The sequence below is a fragment of the Myodes glareolus genome, chromosome 2 (genome assembly GCF_982192425.1).
Source record: "Myodes glareolus chromosome 2, mMyoGla1.1, whole genome shotgun sequence".
NCBI lineage: Eukaryota > Metazoa > Chordata > Mammalia > Rodentia > Cricetidae > Myodes > Myodes glareolus.
The window spans coordinates 125600780-125616181 of NC_142027.1; the positions used below are offsets into that span (position 1 = coordinate 125600780).

Below are 15402 nucleotides of genomic sequence, written 5' to 3' on the forward strand. Positions count from 1 at the left end.
AAAGCAGCTAATTAACATTATTCTTTAATTATTGCCTTTATCAACAAGGGGTCTGATTGCACCAGCAGGGTAGTTGCTTTCCCTTCAACTGCTCAAGTGAGTGCTTCAGTTCCTGGTGCTTTTGAAATGAATTTGATGTCATCTGCCCAGAGTCACTTAATGGGGACGCCTGGGTAATGACTGAACGCACTAACTCCGTTAGCAGCCCTGGAAGCATGTAATTTGGCCCCTCAGGCAACCGCACTTTGAAAGTCTCTGGATAGTTTTGAACTCTCTGTTCTTAATTAAATATGCAATTTTTCACGGTAACCAGGTTAATTCTTTTGTGTTGTGTTGTAATACTGTTAGGAATTTTCATAGTTCTTATTAAACATTATTCAGGCATTGTGAATTCCATAATTAAAAAAAATGAAAAGAACAAAGCTTGATTCCCTCTTTTCTTTTTTTTCCCTGGCTAATTTATCAAATGAATTTTGCAAATTTTTCTTTCTGTCCCCAGACAGTGTGGCAAGTGTTTTAAAGGGGAAGGATTTAATTGCCCTGTAGGGATTGGCTGGTTATGAAGGATTTGGCTGTTTGATTAGTAAACCCAGTTGGGACTGGTCTAATACTCCATGATCTTAAAAATTGTCTGATTGTACCCTCTCTGAGGAGCTTCGCTGCTCGCTCCCGCCCGTCCACCCTCACAAGTTTGATTATGAAGCTGTGGGGAAGGGAGCCGGCAGCATCGACGTTACTTTAAATTGGAGATCTTGGGATTTTTTTTTTGCCCCCACCCCACCTCGACTGGGGAGGGAAGAGGAGAGACAAAGGCAGAGACACATAAATAAACAGTGAGGGTGTGGGGGACACACATACACAAAGGCAGCGACAGACACACAGACCCAGAGACACAGACACCAAGACAGAATGATTCTCAATTCTCGGGTACCATGCAAGATGGAGCATGGTCAGGAGGGTGAGGCCCTAGGGGACATTTCATTGTATCCTTACAGATGATGGCTCCCCACCCCTGCCAGCTAGCTGTAGAGACACTTCCACTGCAGGGAGGGAGGGAGGACCCATTTCCATTCTGGAATTGGGACCTATTCCCAAAATGTACAGTCTGCACTACTCTGAGCCTGCTGTTGGCAAAAGAGACAGGAACCCTAACTACCCTTAATCAGGTCACGGGGCTTCTGGGGTAGGGGATGTGGCAGAGAGAGCCAGAGCCTTGAAATGCTGACCCCTGGCACCTTTGTTTCCAGAAAGGCCACCTGCTTTTGCCTCAGTTTTCCTCATCTGTAAGATGGGGCAGATGCCTACTAGCCCTTTCGAGCTCTCCTGCCCTTCCAAATCTGTGTATGCACACACACATGTACACACATGAGCACATGCATCCACACATGGGTGTACGTGCACACACACAACCCCGGGATGCTGACATGGTGCAGCCTGCGCCTCCTCTTCTCTGGTCTATTTTTACTCCTGTTTCGGTCGTTGGGGACAAAGAAAAGCTCAGGAAGATTTCTGGGATTTGGGGCAGAGAGTGAGGCACACCGTGGAAGGATTTAGGAGAAATCGTCCAACTGCAAGGGGAAGAAGTACATTGTTACAGGACTTTGGATGTGGAGAAGGAAGTGTGGCCCTGGACAGGCCCGGAGGGCAGCTCTCTGTTGTCCTGTCCACTTCTTATTCCCATTGAGTTCCGTAAGGCCATCAGTTCTGGTCCAGTCTTCCACTGAGCAACTCTGGCTGTCCTTGGTTTTGTGTACATGGTCCTGGTGGCCCCCTTCTCCTGTCCCCCACCCCAGGCAGGGCTAAGACCTCTTTGAGACTTTGCTTTTAGATGTCCACCCCTAGTGTCCTTGCCTTGTTCTGGTCAACACTTGGTTATAGGGGCAGGTATGTACCACTCTGGGCCTGTTTCCTCCCCTATGAAATGGAAATGGGTCTTTGACTGGGGACAGTGGAGTGAATTTTATTCAGGCTAGCATGCAGTAGGTACTTTGTAAGTTAGCTGCATGGAGGCCGGACGAGTGGCTCCCGTTATGTCCCCCAGGGGGGCATTCACCTGCCTCAGGAATGGCCACAGTTGTCAAGCTGCTTTTCTGCCTGGGCTGGTGTGTGCATTTCTTTGGGGGCTTTGCATTGCACACGAAGGAACCCCCAAAGGGAGCCCCACCTGTGTTATGCACATATATGTCACAGCTAAGTCAGAGGAGTGTGCCTACAAGGCCATTCCAGCAGGCAGGCTCGCTTATCTTACTGTGATTAAATATTTATCTGGGGCTTGTGAATACAGTACCTGGAAGTAGATAAAGTGACGTCATATGTGAAAGATGGGAGAAGCTGCATGCCCAGCTCAGCCTGGAGGAAGCAGAGTGGGAGGGGCTAGGCAGGGATGACTTCATTCCTTCACCTGGTGATGGGCCAGCAAGCTTTGCTTTGCATCTCCTCAGTGTTAGGCAGCCAGCCAAGCACCAGGGAGGGCCCTGGGGATCAAAGGTCCTGGGGTAAGGAGGACATGCCTGTAGTTTTAGGGAGGGACAAGGAGTTTGGTGTGACCGGGTCCCAGTGGGAGGCCTCTGAGCAGCCAGGTATGAATGGGAGGATGGGCAGCCTGGTTCTGATGGAGCTGGGTTTTTTTGTTTTGTTTTGTTTTGTTTTGTTTGTTTTGGTTTTTAGAGACAAGATTTTCCTGTGTAACAATCCTAGCTGTCCTGGAACTAGCTCTTGTAGACCAAACTGATCTTGAACTCACAGGGATTCACCTGCCTCTGCCTCCTGAGTGCTGGGATTAAATTAAAAGCGTGTGCCACCACGGCCCGGCCTCTGAGGGAGCTGGTTTCCAGCTCTGCAGAAGCAGACAATGTCTGAAGAAGTTAGGTTGATGGAGGAAGATGTGGGCTACAGGGTGCTGAGGCTCAGAGCCTGGGGTGGGAAAAGGGGCCAGTCAAGGACACTGTTGTCCTCTTGTCCATGACTCTTATGACATCTGGGAAACTGAAGGACACAGCAGACCTAGGGACAGGCATGCGGCATGTCTCCTGCCCAGGCAGATGGGGAGGGGTAGGGGTGGCTTCTTCTCATTCATATATATATATATATATATATATATATATATATATATATATATATATATATATATACTTTGTTTCTTTCTGCCATTTACTATTTACTTAGGGGTCTATGGAAGAAGGAAAGATTTTTAAAAATCCACCATTGCTTGCGGCATCCAACCCACAGGAGCAAACATTTATGTAGGCGTACATGCGTGAAGTATGCTGACTCTCCAGGCCCTGCCAGCACAGGCTGTCTGTCCTGTGCTGTTGAGACTGGGGAACCTCCATTCCTCGAGGCTGGGTGAAGCTGTACAGTGGGGCTGCCACCTGCTAGGTCACACACCTGCCATCTGCCTTGAGGCGCAGGTCTCTGGGCATGCTCACTGTGGGGCTGGAGGCTCTGCACCAGCTGCTGTCTCACTACTGAGGTCCCCTGATGAGTGGCTGGGGTTGGGGGGCAGTCCAGGGTACTTAGTGGTGCCCCAATGTATTAGCATCATGATCACTCTGGAGTACTGATTCATGGCGGCTTTCCGAGTGGTAGACCTGCTGCTGGGGTCTAATGGTTCTCTCCCAACCATCTGGGCTGTTGAGTAAATGCTGCCCATTTTTAAGACTGTTTCTGTCAGGATGTGTCAGGTACCAGTCACACTGGGATCAGGGAAGTTCCAGGCAAGATGGTCAAGAACACATCTTCCCAGAATGGCCAGCTCAGCCCTGATATCACTGGAGACAGGCGTCTAAGATGCAGGCTGGACTTAGGAAGGGACCTCATTGGGCGTTGGCTCAGTAGGACAGGTGCTTACCACACAAGCATTCATTTGGCTCTGAGTTGGGCTCCTCAGCACCCATATAAAAAACAAGACATTCCTGCAATCCCAACCCTAGAGGTGTGGAGACAGGAGGATTCCAGGGCCTCTGACCAGCAAGTCTACCCAAATCTGTGAGCCCTAGGTTTAGTGAGAGACCCTTTGTCCAACAAAAAGGTGGATGCTGGGCAGTGGTGATACACACCTTTAATCCTAGCAATCCCAGTACTTGGGAGTCAGAGGCAGGCAGATCCCTGAGTTCGAAGTCAGTCTGGTCTACAGAGCTAGTTCTAGGACAGCCAGGGCTACACAGAGAAACCTTGTCTCCAAAAGATAAAAAATAAAAAAAGGTGGAGAGTGTTGAGGAAGAAAACCACCATTGACCTCTACCCCTACACACACAAACATGTATACACATACATCACACAGATAAATAAATAGAACAGGGACGGAAGGTGCTTGTTTGAGGGATGGGAGGGAACGCCCCTTTGTCTCAGGCTTACATAGACACATGGTTCTGACCTGGATGGCTGATCATTTGCTCATTCATTGTAACACTCCACGCCTCCTTGGCCTCAGTCGCTCCTGTGAATTGGGGTCTCTGTGGGTACAGACAAACTCAGGATGTCCCACTGCAGCACCCCACTTGTCCTGACAGGGCTTGAATTTTTTTGTGTGAAGCTGGACAAGTGGAGAGACCCATCTCTGATCAGCAAGTCTTTAAGCATGTCTAACTTCTATGCTATGTGTATGAGTGTTTTATATGCATGTGTATGTGCACCGTCTGAATGCCTGCTGCCTGCAGAGGTCAGAAGAGAGTTGCCAGAGTCCCTAGAGCTGGAGTTCCAAACAACGTGAGCCGCCATGTGCGTGGTGAGAATGCCACCTGGGTCCTCTGAGGCACCTCTCCAGTCTGAGCGATGACTCCTATTCTCACATCATTAGAAAGGAGGGCCCGGGACTTGGGAAGCATCGGGCCCAATGCCTGGTACACAGTAGGTGTTCACTGTTACTGTCATTGCCATTTCTTGAGGGAAGAACTGACCCTGCCAAGCATAGATTCTGCCCTGGGGTTGCTTTTAGCACCTGTTCTGATTTAGATGGCGAACACCCGACCCTTCCCAGTCTCACGTTTTCCAACACTCGGTCCCTAGTTGCTGGCTGTCCCAGGAGGTTGTTAAACTTTTAAGAGGTGAAGCTTCATAGGAGGAAATGGGCTGCTGGGTGGGGGTGAAGGTTTATTAGCCCTACTCCCCTTCCTCCTCCTTCCCACCCAGATGGCAGGAGGTGAAGAGACTCAGCCACTGGCTCTGCCTGTCGCCATGAAGGACTGTATCTCCTCCACCTTTGAGCGGAATCAGTCTTCCCTTCCCTAAACTTCTGTCGTAGCAATGAGAAAGTAGCCAGCAGAGCCCGTGGAGAATCGGCCTGTTTTCAGAGGCTCCTGGTCTGGGATCTGCTCTTGTTGCGGGTTATAATTTTGGGTTGGAAATTCGTTTTTGCTTGGACAGTAGTGGCACATGTCTTTAATCCCAGTACTCAGGAGACAGAGGCAGGTGGATCTCTGTGAGTGAGGCCAGCCTAGTCTAACAGAGTGAGTTCCAGGACAGCCAGGGCCACACAGAGAAACCCTGTCTTGGAAAAAAATAAAAAATAAAAGCAAACAAAGAAAAGAAGAAAGTTCATCTTAGATATGATTGTCTCCTGGTGAATTCTGCTACCTCGATGGACCCACGTGCCAGAACTCAGTCAGAGGGTGAATATTGTTTGCTTTGTTACCTGTATACCATCTTCTTACACAACCCCTCGACTCTGCCCTGTTCGAAAGCATTTGTAAACAGGTACTGGTTGAGCCAATGAGTGCTGGGAATGGGGAGCCTGGGAGATGAAGCCGAGGTCATTCACCCTTGTTCGTGAAAGACTTTCTGTTTGCTTTTACTAAATGTCCGGGGTATTACTAAATGAGAACGACATTTTGTTGTTGTTGTTGTTTATTAATTTCCTGACCAAGTTTTGTTCTGTTTTTTGAGACAGGATTTATCTGTGTAGCTCTGGCTGTCCTGGAACTCACTGTGTAAACCAGGCTGGCTTCGAATTTGGAGATCTGCCAGCCTATGCTTCCCTCTCCTGCCCCTTCCCATGCTGGGATTAAAGGTTCTTGGACCTGCAGCATCTTTGCTGTTTGGGAACCAGTTCATTCCGGGGCCCTTTCCAAACCTGCTAAGTCAGCATCCCTGGGGCAAGACCTCGAAGTCTCAAGCCACACAGGTCACACATGTGATTCCCCTGCACCGCTAAGAGTCCCAAATCCTTGTGAGTGTAGAGCTTGATTACATGTGAGCGTGGACTCACAGTGTGCTGGCCACTTCCTGTTTCATCAGAGAAGTCACCTGCCTCTCTAGGAGCTTGATTCCCCCTTCAAGGGTTTCCCTCAGGGTTGTGGTGATCAATATGTGGGTTTAGAGCGGGGGTGTTGAGTCCACTGGCGTCAGGTTTGACTCCATTTCTGACTGAGCAAGTTGTGCATTCCCCACATAGCCCCGTGCCTCTCTGAGCCCCAGCTTGTCCTCCTGCAGGATGGGATGGTAAGGCTGACCACTCACGGGGGACCCGCAGAGCTCGCAGTGTGTGGTCCTGTTTGTGACTGGCCTAGCCTTGTGGGGCAGCTTCCTGGCTAACAGACTTGGGGACATGGACCTGGTGAGGTGAGCAGGTCCTTATGTAGTTTTGGGCCAGCATGTGGTAGATAAGCCTGGTGTGTCCTCCGCCTCTGCTCCTAGAGTGGCCATCATACATTCTACATGTCCATCAATTCTGTGACTTAACCCTGCTCAGTCTCACAGCCATTCCTGCAAGAGGAAGTCACATGACTCAAATTGGGACAATCGGAAACTTTCATGCTGTTTTTCAGTTGCCTTGCGGGACGCGGGGGAAGTCTCTCTTGTTGAGTTTCTGAAGGAATGAAAGTGAAGAGTCAGCGCCCATTCTGTGATGACACACTGAAAGCCACCTTCTTGGAGGTGACCAATCGGGTTTGAGTCTTGTCTCTATAGCATGCCCACAGGAGTATACCTGGGCTCTTTATGTATTAAAGCTTTTTCAAGTTAAATCAATATCATCTGTAGCCAGAAACATAGCTCCCCTCCCTGCCCCAATCTCTCATGGAGGATTCTAGAAACTCTTAGCCATTCTGTGTTGCCTGATCAGAATTTCTACAGTGGTGAGAAGGAAAAATACACGGCTGCTGTCTGTCCTGGTGTGCTGTACTGTTTAGAGGTGTTGACAGGGGACAAAGTTGGGGGGATCACACCGTATCGCAGCTCTCCTGGCCCCCAGAGACAAGGTGGCCTGAAGACACCCATGCCTAGTGTCTCTCTGAGTCCTCTCATCTTTGGCCACTCAGTCCATTCTCCCTGTGTGACCTCACGATCAAGGTCGTTTCTCGTGCTGCTTTTGCCCACACGCCCTGTGTCTGATTCTGCCGGAATGGCTCTTTCCTCCTCAGCTCTTTTCTCTCTCTCTTGGGTTTACGCTGGGTTTGGCTGCTTCAAACCAAAATAACTTGCAGTGTGCAGGAAAAATCATTTCTGTGTATGAGTGACAGGGGGACAAAAGCCAGCAAGCTGGGCCACTGCTGTCCTTTGAAGGTGCTTGTCAGCGAGCTCCATGGTGAGAAGTGTCAGATGTCACCTTTGTGACTGAAGATGCCTGCCCTGTGAGCTGCTTCTTCTTCTTCTTCTTTTTTTTTTTTCCCTGAGAAAGCCTTCTGCCCAACCTCTGGATATCAGGGGGCCTGAAGACACATCCGTTCTTTCCAGAGATGAAAGGAGGAGACTGGCGGAGCTGCTGGCATTAGCCATGGGCACCAGCAAGGACCCCGAGACTGTGGCTTTGTTGCCTACCTGCTCCACCCTCACACACACACACACACACCCGCCCCTGGTGATCTGTGTGGTCTTGTGGGTCTGGTACCTCTAGGCAGAGCCCCAAGGAGGTAGGTGCTGGCTCTGTCCCCATGCTTCCCTGTGGGTGGGAAGAGAAATCTTGGGGTTTTGAACATGGCTCTGGAGTTCGACTTGATCTGGGTTCAAATCCTGACTCTGCTATTCTTACAGAGTCAATCCCGTCACCTCCCTAAGCCTCAGTGTCCCCATTTATAGCTAGAGCTGTCAGGTCTAGTGACCATAACTTTTCTTGTCTTTGTGACAGAACTGCTTTAAGGGATGAAGGAATTCTGGGTCACAGCTTGGGGGATATAGTCTGTCATGGAGGGGACAGTCCAGCACTGGGCAGGAAGATGAGGCCTCGGTAGACTACGTGAGAACTTGAGATAGCTTCTCACATACACCTGGGGTCAAGCCGTAACCCATAAGGCCTGCACTGCCCCCTCACCCTCTCCTTCTGTGAAGCTCCACCTCTTTTTATCAGATGGATTCTTACAGTTGTTTTCTCCAGGTCTCTTCTTTTGGCATGGCCTTTGTAGAGCAGAAAATTGTAGTTTTCATTATTTGTTTTCAAAATTCGATTTACTTTCATTTATGTGTCTATGTGAGTATTTGCACATGAGTGCTGTGGCTATGGAGCCCAGGAGAGGGCGTCAGATCTCCTGGAACTAGAGTTACAGCTGCCCAATGTGGGTACTGGGAACCAAACTTGGGCCTTCTGCAAGAACATCCTGAGGAGCCAGCTCTTCAGCCCTCGAACTTCTTAATTTAATGAAGTCAAGTTTGGCAACCATTTCTTCTATTGACCATGTCTTTGTGTTGGGTCTGGATCATCACCACTGCATCCCTGGTCGTCCAGGTAACTTCCTGTTCCTGTCTAGGAAGCTGAGACGGCTCCTGTACGGCGCAGTACACTGCTGTATCCATTCTGAGTTACTGGGGTGAAGGCTGCAGGTCTTGGCCCGGGCGGTTCCTGTGTGTGGCTGGGGACTGTTCACTGGTGCTGACTTTCGAATGACTGATACCACGTCTCCCTCGTCAAAGCTCCGTCCGTTGCATTCATACTGTCCTTCCTTTCTGGGTCTTTTGTCTCTCCGTGAAACCTTGGTTTTTGATTGACAGTTCATTGGGTCTGCAGACCAAGTTGCTGGTGTTGAGTTTGGCTGTCCACGAACGTGGGATATCTCTGCCAGTCAAGTTAGGTCCTCCACTCCATGCATGAGCGTTCCAGTGTTTCCCTCTTCCACTTCCTGTGTGTAATTTTGAAGATTCGGTGTTTTCTGCTTTGTGTGCAGGGACACCACCACCTACCCATCCAGGCTCCTGGTTTGTTGGTTGATTTTTTTTTCTTTTTTTGAGCCAGGGTCTCACTTTGTAGCGCAGACTGACTTGGAACTCACAGTGATCCTCCTGCCTTAACCTCCCAAGTCCTGGGATTGCAGGTGACTCTCTTTTTGCTGCCAAGTGGCATTTGAGTGACTTCCAGTCTGAAACTCCCTTAGCAGGATCGTCTAGAACAGGTGCATGAGTATCTCTCAATGTAGAGGTACACAGGACTTTCCTGGGTGGAGATCGCAGTTCCTCCAATCACACCATTGGCCCTCCCTGGAGGCTTGTGGGATCCATACCAGGTGTCGGGGATCCCTCTGTCAGGACAGACAGAAGTATCTCTAGGGAGAAACCCTGGCATATTGGGAGACCTGGCTGGCTCCAGGTGGCATGTGGGTAGATATGGCCGGAGACACTGGTAATGGTTTCAAAATAGGATGCCACCTTTGCCAACCAAGTGTGGCCTCTAGTTCCTTTTAACACGTTTATTTTTTTATCTAACTAATTTATTTTAAGCGTGCATGTGTGGTGATATATGTGGACGTGCAGGTGGCAGAGGAGGACACCGGGTGTGCCGCAGCATCACTCTCTGCCTTATCCCTTGAGGGATCTCTCACTGACCCTGGATTAGGTTGCTAGCTAGCAAGCTGCTGCTATCCTCCTGTCTCAGCACCCACCCATCCCCAGCACTGGGGGTACAGGTGCTGTCCTAGTGAGCTTCAGTTTCAAGTTGACTCAACTCAGAGTCACCCAAGGGGTGACACTGGCCTGTCTTGATGGATGTTTGATTCAGGGGGGCACGGTCCACTGTGGGTGTTGCTACCTAGGCAGGGCAAAGGTAGCTAAGCATGACCTTGCAAATGAGCCAGTAAATGGTGTTCTTTCATGGTATCTGCTTCAGGGTCCTGGCTTTGGCTTCCCTCAATGATAGACTGAACCTGCAAGATGCCATCCACCTGTTCCTCCTCTAAGTTGCTTTTGGCCAAGTGTTTTATTGCAGCGGCTGAATGAGACTACCACAGATGCACACAGGTGACCACACCCACTCCTCTGTGGGTGCTGGGATACAGACTCAGGTCCTCACGCCTGTGCAGCAAGTGCTCTTGGTCGAACCCCTTCAGTGCATTTACGTGTAATTTGTATGTGATGTTTGTAGAGCGGATTACCACGCTTTAACACTGTCATGTCGCTCTTCACCCCAGAGTGCACATCTTTCATGTCTTTCGTCACTCATTTATTTAAATGTTGAAAAAGGGTCCCCCGTAGCCTAGGCTGTGGTGTCAGAACTGGAACCCAGGGCCTTGGACATGTTAGGCAGGCACTCGGTCACCCGAGCCACACCCCCAGTCCCACAGTTCCTTAGGGAAGAGACAGTAATAAAAGAATCCAAACTATTCAGCGCAGGGATCTGATTTCCTCTGTCCGTGTAGACGCTGCTCTGATTCTGACTGTGTGACTTTTTAGTTGAGTGTCGTTCCCTCTCTGTGCCTTAGTTTCTTCAGCCCTTCCCTCCCCCCACATTTGCCTGAGTTGACCTACATACACTTGACATGTTGGAACAGGGCTTCTCAGGGCAAGTGAGGTGTTGACCTAGAGGGTACGGGTGTTGTACTGTGGAGCCTTTGCTCAGAGGCTGGGAATGGCATACAGTTTTGGTGCCAGATTTTATAATAAATCAACAAATCTGTAAGATAACTACCAATACTAGTGATAAATAACAGGATTTAGAGGATACTCAGTTAAATTGGAATATTGGATAAATAATTCTTTTTTTTAATTAATTAATTTATTATGTATACCGTGTTCTGTCTGCATGCCAGAAGAGGGAACCAGATCAAATTACAGATGGTTTTGAGCCACCATATGGTTGCTGGGAATTGAACTCAGGACCTCTGGAAGAGCAGTCAATGCTCTTAACCTCTGAGCCATCTCTCCAGCCCCCATAAATAATTCTTTTTTCGAGACAGAGTTTCTCTGTGTAGTTCTGGCTGTCCTGGAAGTTGTTTGTAGACCAGACTAACCATGAACTCAGAGATATTCCTGCCTCTGCCCCCTGAGTGCTGGAATTAAAGGTGTGCACCACCACCACCATCACTTGACAGGATAAATAATTCTTACTGCAAGTATGTCCAACAAAATATCTGAGATACATTTAACACTAATAAGAATGAGTCTTTTGTCTGACTCACCGTGGTGTATTTATTTAGCTGGACAGCCTGGGAGGTTTGCTTTTTATTTTTTTATGTTTCATTTTTGTTTTTGAGACAGTGTCTTGCTGTGTAGCTCCGGCTGGCCTTTAAGTCCTTCTGCCTCAGCCCCCTTAGTATAGGATGGGATTTGACTTACTTGTATTAGATCAGGCAAACCCCTCACCTCTAGTATCTTGTCCTGGAGCGCTATGTCCTGGCCCAGCTGTGATTCTCATTTGACTCCCGTGGGCTGTGTTAAGAGTAGCACGTGACATCGCTCCACACCCCGTGTTTCTCAGACCACTGGCCCAGGTGCTTGCAGACCAGGCTGCAGGGTGAATTTTTCAGGGGAGTAAGTCAGGGTCACTTGTGGGTTCACTGGCACCAAGAGGGTCCCGTGTGCGCTGTGCCCTGCTTTCGGCTCCAGGCTGTGGACGTGCAGGCTGGTTCTGTCTGCTTGTCATCCCAGCAGACGAGGAAGCCAGACTGGGTACATCCTAGCATGGTACATCCTCGGCAGCAGTGAGTTGGGCTGCAGGGAGCCAGGCTGCGGGCAGCCAGGCTCGCATTGATCGCAGTTCTTGGAAGGCCTGTCACGAGGACAACAGGCAGAGAGTAAACAGAGCTGGTGGCCAGCAGCTGTCAGGGTCGGGCCAGCTCATTTCTAGAGACTGGCTAATACTGTCCATTGGCATCGAGGACGCAGAACCCCCACCCCCCAACTCCAAGCCTGAAGCCTCCTGAGACCCTCTGTCCAGGTAAGGTTGCGCCCGACTGAGAGTCTTGTCCTTGAACTCCCGCTGGTGTCTCCTCCACCCTATCCCTGCCATCCTGGAGCCTCAGGGACTCAGGCTCGTTAGCTCATTCCTCCCATCCTCACTGGACCCCTCTGTCTCGGGCCTGGTCAGACTGGGTTTTATGTAGAGGGAATGCCATCCTGTCACAGCCCTTGACCCTGGAGCTGTCTGCTGCTGGCTCTGGGGGTCCAGCTGGTATCTGCGTTGCTCTGGGCTGCCATCCGCTGGACCAGGTGTGGTGACAGCCCCGGAAGGGCTCATGATGTGGTCGGTGGCCCTGAGGCAGATTCTGTCTGGGTCGGGCCGCTGCAGATAGAACTAGGTAAGAGCAGATTCTCAAGTCCTGAAGGGTCTGTGGCAGGCTTCATCTCTTAGCGGCTCGCAGATGCTCAGGCATCTCCGTGGTTCGTGACATGGAAGTCCTTGGGGTGCTCTTGTTGCTGGTGTTTTGAGTGTATGTGTGTATGTATGTATCTGTGACGCTTTAGCTTCTGTGTGTTTATCCAAGTGCTTGCTGATGCTCAGTATTGCTCTGGACAGGGGAAGAGCGTGCCATGACCTTATAGGCCTCAGTACTGAGGAACCTGCCTCAAAGAGACCTGATGTCAGGCCTGGGGTTGAGGGCTTGCTGTGTGCCAGACAGCATGGTGGTGACCCATGTGAGGCTGGGGTCTTAGCATCCTGTGCCAGAACACCGACAGGTCAGGTCCCTTTTCCACAGTCACACAGCCGGTAAGTGGATGAGCTGGATTTTGAACTCTGGACTTGATTCTCAAACTCAGTCACATATGGTGAAGGACCTCTGGGGTCTCATGCCCTGAAGCACAAGTGAGGGGTCATTGTCACAAAGATCAGCTCCGCGGGGGAGGTGGGATGGATTCAGCTGGGTGTGCAGGGGACCATGTCAAGGACTCTAGGGGTCTGTGCTGTGGCGGTGACCTCAGCACCCATCATTTTCCTGTCCTTCCATCCTGAACTGTCGCCTGGAGAACCGACTGTTTCCTTACTCCCTTGAACCTATGAGAAAGCTGAAACTCAGAGAGTTTGTGCCCCTGCTCTGACTCACACAGCCAGGACACGGCAGAGGCAAGATTCAGACTGTTCAGTTACATCTCACCCTGCCTTGCTTCTCCCAGAGGCCTGGGTCAGGGAGCAACTGGGCTCCCCTGGGCTCTCCTCCCAATCTCCAGGCCAACCCCCACTCCCAAGCCCCCTGAAGACGCATCCATTTTCCCCTCCCATATTTATCCTTCCCATTGGGTCAGCTGTTAGATGCAGGCCTTGAAGTTGCAGTATCAAATTCCAGTGGCCTTGTTGCCCTGAGAGTCTCTCTCCTTGCTCAGCAGAATGTAAACTGTGTAGGGGGGAGGTGGAGAGGGAGCAGGAAGAAGAGGAAGAGGGAGAGGAGGTGATGGAAGACCTTTCTTTGATCTTGCTTTGGTAAGATTTGGCTCTCAGAAGAGCTCTAATTCAAGGTCAGGGAGCATAGAAATTGGTGAGAAGGCCCAGACTCCACTGAACATAGCAGCAGGCTCTGAACACCTCTGGCCAGCTTTGTATGCGGAGGCAAACATCTGGAGTAGGTTGTATTGCTGGGCCTCTTTTGCCAAATGCCACATCCCCCCCATCTTTATTCATTTCTGTAGTTCAAGGGAAATCTTCGCTCAACCTGGGAATCAGGCATGGCCTCCCCGAAGCCTTGTGTCCCCAGAGACCCCGGCCAGCCTGCCTTCCCTGTTCAGAGAGGCTTTTTAGTCAAAGGCACAGTCCAGGCCAGGCCCCAGCGGATGCCAGTAATGTATTCACAGTCGTGACACGCAGCCCCCGTGTGTCTTGAACCCCGGCCTCCGGGGATTGGTGAGGCCATGCCATCGACCCAAAGTCCTGGACCGATGCCCTGGTCTAAATCCATCAGGCTCAGCGGCCCCTGGGTCCTGGACCACTGAATAATTTACGGTTCCTGGGAGCGGCAGGGAGCGGGTCACTGGAGTTCATGGGTTAATAACAGGTTTGGTTTTCGATGTCAGCAGCTCTCCCGATAACGTATGAAAGAATCCTATTCTGTTGATTAGATTTTGAAATGGATCAATTTTTAATCAGCCAAACACCTGACTCACTCAATAAGCAGCGCATTGTGCAGACAGGATGGAGGCCGGCTTTATTTACAGGAGTGTTTGTTTTTTTGGGGGGCCAGTACGTAAATGCCCACCCCACTCCCTCCTCCTGGCAGAAATTGACCGGGTTATCTCTGACCTCAAATGGCAGCGTTTGATTCCCTTTCTGATTACTTGGGAAATCCATGGGTCTGTTTAAGAGATAAGAATGACAGCTAACAGTTTGATTTAGTCATCGTGCTTATTGATGGGGAGAGCATTTATTTGCCAATGAAGAAATTTTGCTTAATGTAACATCGTGGAAGGAAGAGGAGACAGAGAGCTAGCCTGGCTGTGTGTGTCGGGGGAAGCAAGGTGGACAAGCAGAGGGGAATTGCAGTGGTGGGGGGTCGGAGGTTGCTGGGTTCACTGGCCCTACCCTGCAAGGGTCTGAAAATAGCATCAGTGAACAAGTGTGCCAAATTTGCCGAGGACAGATGCTGGCAGGGCAGGGTGTGTCACATTGGGTCATCTTATTTATTCATTCAACAAACACTAGAATTGGTAAGATCAAGCTCAACCAGGGACAGCCTGGAAGGGTGAGGGATGGATCCGGTAGGTTTGGTCCCTGGTCAAGGGACTGAGGAGGAGATAGTGTTGAGGCCAGTCCTGCCTGTAGAGTCCTTGGTCCGTGGGGGCAAAGGGCCCTTAGTGAGACTTAGCACTTCACTGTAGACCAGGCCTTGGGTCTTCCCTCAAACTCAAGAGCTGGGATCAGGGGCTGAGAGTATGAGGTTGGGCTTGCATCTCTCAGCATGCCTTTCACAAGCTGGGGGCCTCGGATAGACAGACAAGCAAATTAAAGCAACTTTCTCTATAGAAACTTCTAGAAGGACTCAACAGAAACTGCAGGCAGTGGAAGTCCCTGGGAGGGGGTTCTTAGGTAGCCTGTTTTGCTCTGTGTACTGAGGCGTGTGCTGTCATTTGGGGGTCATATACCTTGGCATGCACCTGGGGACCAGCAGTGGCATTCAGAGCTGGGACTGGAGTTGCTCCCCCTGTTTGGGAAATGGGGCTCAAAGGGCTGGGTCACCTGCCTGCAGCTGTGATCATACAGCTGTGTCGTGTGGGGGGGCAGCCACTGTCTTCCAGTGGGGCTCATCCTCCTCGTAGTACCTGGGGGAAGTCATGAACTTG

The 15402-nt window shown here is 50.4% G+C and overlaps 1 protein-coding gene across 6 annotated transcripts in view; it reads left to right on the forward strand.

The window, feature by feature from the left end:
* Cux2 (cut like homeobox 2) overlaps nucleotides 1-15402 on the forward strand; it is a 175782-nt gene that overhangs the window by 17603 nt on the left and 142777 nt on the right. The window contains exon 1 of one of the 6 annotated variants that reach the window (XM_087903662.1): nucleotides 11957-12073. The exons of the other annotated variants lie outside the window; for them this stretch is intronic. The gene's annotated coding sequence lies outside the window, so the exon portion shown is untranslated. Of the gene's footprint in view, nucleotides 1-11956; nucleotides 12074-15402 lie in introns of those variants that run through there. 6 annotated transcript variants of the gene reach the window in all.